Source organism: Lipotes vexillifer, unplaced genomic scaffold (assembly GCF_000442215.2).
Source record: "Lipotes vexillifer unplaced genomic scaffold, Lipotes_vexillifer_v1.1 scaffold1154, whole genome shotgun sequence".
NCBI classification, from domain to species: domain Eukaryota; kingdom Metazoa; phylum Chordata; class Mammalia; order Artiodactyla; family Lipotidae; genus Lipotes; species Lipotes vexillifer.
Window position 1 is genome coordinate 363,343 of NW_006770904.1, and position 4,120 is coordinate 367,462.

Genomic DNA, 4,120 nt, shown 5'->3' on the forward strand with positions numbered 1-4,120 from the left:
TTTTTTTTTTTTTTTTTTTGCAATACGCGGGGCCTCTCACTGTTGCGGCCTCTCCCATTGCGGAGCACAGGCTCCGGATGCGCAGGCTCAGCGGCCACGGCTCACGGGCCCAGCCGCTCCGCGGCATGTGGGATCTTCCCGGACCGGGGCACGAACCCACGTCCCCTGCATCGGCAGGCGGACTCTCAACCACTGCGCCACCAGGGAAGCCCTATTTGTCCACTTTTAAGGCTCATATGTAGGAAGTAAATTTCTCTCTCTAGGATTAAATGTATAATACTAAACCAAAACCCAGTGAGTGAAAATAAAACACATTAAAAATATCAACTGGCTGTTGATATACCTAAATGATAATAGTGACACAAACTCAATATTTGGCTTTTTTAGTTTAAACCCGGAGATTTCAATTATTCTTTCCATGTGGCCTTACCTGCTTTACTATCTAATACACACCCTCCTAATACACACACCTCTGCCTAGGGTGTCCCACTCATTCTCCTGCCCCTTCACCTGGCTGTTCCCATCTTCCAGACCTTGCTGTAAAAACCTGAAAGTTAATTTTAGTTTCAGTCCAAGGATGCTGAATGGTCAATGATAAATCTCTACAACTCAACAATTTGCTGGAGGAGCTACAGACGATCGTTTTCCCCAACTCTATCATATATGCTGGCTATGCTCCAAGAGGATTAAATGAAGGGACGGTGAACTTCAATGGAAAGAGTTCGTAATCAAAGTTACAGCATCTTCAACTCCAGTTTGACATTACAACAAGCAAAGACCTAGGTTTAACTTTAAAGGATGAACTTTTTTCTTTGCTTCTAATACCTGCAAAAGCAAAACAAAACGGGCACAACTGAGCAACGGGCTGAGGAGTGTACCCACTGCTAGAGCCTATTTGCATCATTAAGGGAGTTTCCAATAAAACATCAGAGAGGAAGGGGTGGGGGAATGAGTGAAACAGGTGAGGGAAATTAAGGGGTACAAACTTCCAGTAACGAAATAAATGGGTCATGGAGATGAAATGTACAGCGTGGGGAATATAGTCGATAATAATATTATATCTTTATACGGTCAAAAGGTACAAACTTCCAGTTATAAGATAAACAAGTACTAGGGATGTCATGTACCACATGATTAATACAATGAACACTGCTGTCTGTTCTACATAAAAGTTTCTTAAGAGAGTAAATCCTAAGAGTTCTCATCACAAGGAAAATAGTCTTTTCTCTCCTTCTTTTATTTTGTACCCATATGAGATGATGGATGTTTCCTATACTTTTACTGCGGCCATCGTTTCATGATGTATGTAAGTCAAATCATTAGGCTGTGCACCTTAAACCTATACAGTGCTGTATGTCAATTATATCTCAGTAGAACTGGACCAAAAAAAGCATTAATTATGCTCACAGATTAAAATACCTTTCTATTTCAAAGACCATAAGAACTTTTCTTTTTGCTATATGCGGGCCTCTCACTGTTGTGGCCTCTCCCGTTGCGGAGCACAGGCTCCGGACGCGCAGGCTCAGCGGCCATGGCTCACGGGCCCAGCCGCTCCGCGGCATGTGGGATCTCCCCAGACCGGGGCATGAACCTGTGTCCCCTGCGTCGGCAGGCGGACTCTCAACCACTGCGCCACCAGGGACGCCCCATAAGAACTTTTGATAAAATTCATTTACGAAATGTTTACTGAATATTTCCTACATCATGGGTCCTGTGATGAACTGGGGGGGCGGGAGTCGAGTGGGAAGGCAAGGATGGCTCCTGCCCACATCTAACAGAGAATACACCAAGAAACGCACAACAGGACGCAGTGGGTGCAAGAGGAGGATGTGCAGGCAGAGCTTCCTCTGGGAATCTGAGAAGCGATCACAAGAGGATGTGGTATTTTAATCAAGTCTTGAAAAATAAGCAGAACTTTTCTTTGCAAAATGGGGTGAATTCCAGACAAAGGGAACCATTCAAAAATTTTAGGATCATGAGCAAAATTAATACAAAAGGTTAAAGACACGGTTGCCCCACGATCAACACCACTTAATATTTACATAATGTGTGTCTTGTGAGAACTCAAAGCTCAAAAGTGAAAAAGAACAGCCGAAGCAACCTAAATATCCATCAGGACAAAGTGGGTTAAGAATAAGGAAATACCATAGCAGCTACTAGGGGCTCTACATTCATTCTTCATTCATTCGTTCATTCATTCATTCAAAGTGGTTCTCACCCTTAGACTGTATGTTCTACTAGGTAAGAAAGAGCAACAAGGAAAGTAAAAGGCAAACGTAGAATGTTAGATGGTGAAAAATGTACGAAAGAACAAAGGGGGACTGGGGAATAGGCTGTGTTGGGAGAAGAGTTGTGATTTGAAATAGAGCAATCAGGGAGGGCTTCACTGAGGAGGTGACCAGAGCCTCAAAGAAGGTGAGGGAGGGAGACTTTAGGATACTGGAGGGAAGAGCTCCAGCTCTGTGATCTCAACTGAGGGAACAGCCAACGCAAAGGCCCTTTGTCAGGAGGATGCCTAGCATGTCCAGGCCTTGTGGTAGGAGAGAGTAGCAACGTGGAGAACAGCAGATGTAGTCATGGGGCTGACAGGGGCCCAGGCCGTGGTGGGCTTCTGGGCTGAGGCAAGGACTTTGCTTTTTTACTCTCTGTGAGCTGGAAAGCCAAGGAGCGCTTGTGCACGTTGTTATGGACTGAACTCCACTCCCACCCGATTCGTGCTTAAATGCTAATCCCCAGCACCTCAAAGTGTGACTTATTCAGAGGTGACTATGTTAAAGGAGTAATTCGGTTAAAATGAGGTCAGTAGGGTGGCTTCTAACAAAATGACTAGTGTTTTTATCAGAGCAGGAGATGAGGACACAGACACGCAGAGGAGAGACCGTGTGAGGACACAGGGAGAAGACGGCCGTCTGTAAGCCCAGGACAGCGGCCTCAGGAGAAACCAGCCCTGACAGCACCTTGCCTGTGCACTTCCAGCCCCCAGAACTGTGAGACAGTAAACTCCTGCTGTTTAAGCCCCACAGTCTGTGGTACTTTGCTATGGCGACCCTAGCGAATGAATAGAGTCATGATCAGATTTTCGTTAAACCTCATCTCTTTGACTGTCATGTTAAGGACAGGCTGAGGGGGACAGACTGAGGGGGCAGCAGACCAGGTAGCAGGGACCCTAGCGAATGAATAGAGTCATGATCAGATTTTCGTTAAACCTCATCTCTTTGACTGTCATGTTAAGGACAGACTGAGGGGGACAGACTGAGGGGGCAGCAGACCAGGTAGCAGGGACCCAGCAAACCAGGTGCGGGACCACGGGGGCTGAGACCGCGGGGCGGCAGGAGCAGGTAGGAGGTTGCCCAGCCTAGACAGATTCTCAGACCTCTTAGGACCTGCTGACCCATCAGCCACAGGGTATGAGAGAAAGGTGTCAAGGGTGACCCCGAGATTTCTGGCACGAGCCACTGCAAGCATGATGTCGCCTGTCATTGAGAAGGGAAAGACTTGTCTGAAGTGCATTCCCTTAAGATGCTTCCTGAAATTCTTTCAGGGTCCACATGTGTACACACCCCGCCTTCATTTTACTAAGACGGAAACCAGAGCACACAGAACTGATCAACTGAACTAAGATGGGAAAGAAAATTAGTGTCTGATCAGGATTTTCAGTCTGAATTCCAGGATGGATATGCCACCTAGATCACAGAGCTGATTGCAGATATTAAAAATAAACATTGAATAATATATTTCTTTTCAAGTTTTAATCACTTAATTGACTAATGCCTTTGAATGGGACACATTCAGAGCTTTTTCACGTGCTCACTCAGGCTTCAGGGCAGAGGGAATGGATTGTACAGACATATCGAAGACGTAAAAATTTATAGAAATATATGTATATTTCTCTAATAGTTTAATGGAAACTAAAAATCAGAGGCCTCTGTTCTCTCCATTTGTAGCAAGTCAAGCTCATTTACCCCAGAGGACAAAGAAGGGTTGCCTCTTACACATCCTCCTTTCTTCTTTGGACCCTGTCTCCACCCAGTAGGGCAGCAAGCTCAGAAGATTCTGAGTATAAGGAGGTCGCAGAACACTTGGCAGGGAGGGGAGGGAAAGAGACCCGGAAGGCCGCTCC

At 45.8% G+C, this 4,120-nt stretch overlaps 1 protein-coding gene across 1 annotated transcript in view; it reads right to left on the minus strand.

The window, feature by feature from the left end:
- PHACTR1 (phosphatase and actin regulator 1) overlaps positions 1-4,120 on the minus strand; it is a 561,450-nt gene that overhangs the window by 58,498 nt on the left and 498,832 nt on the right. The gene's annotated exons all lie outside the window — the stretch shown is intronic.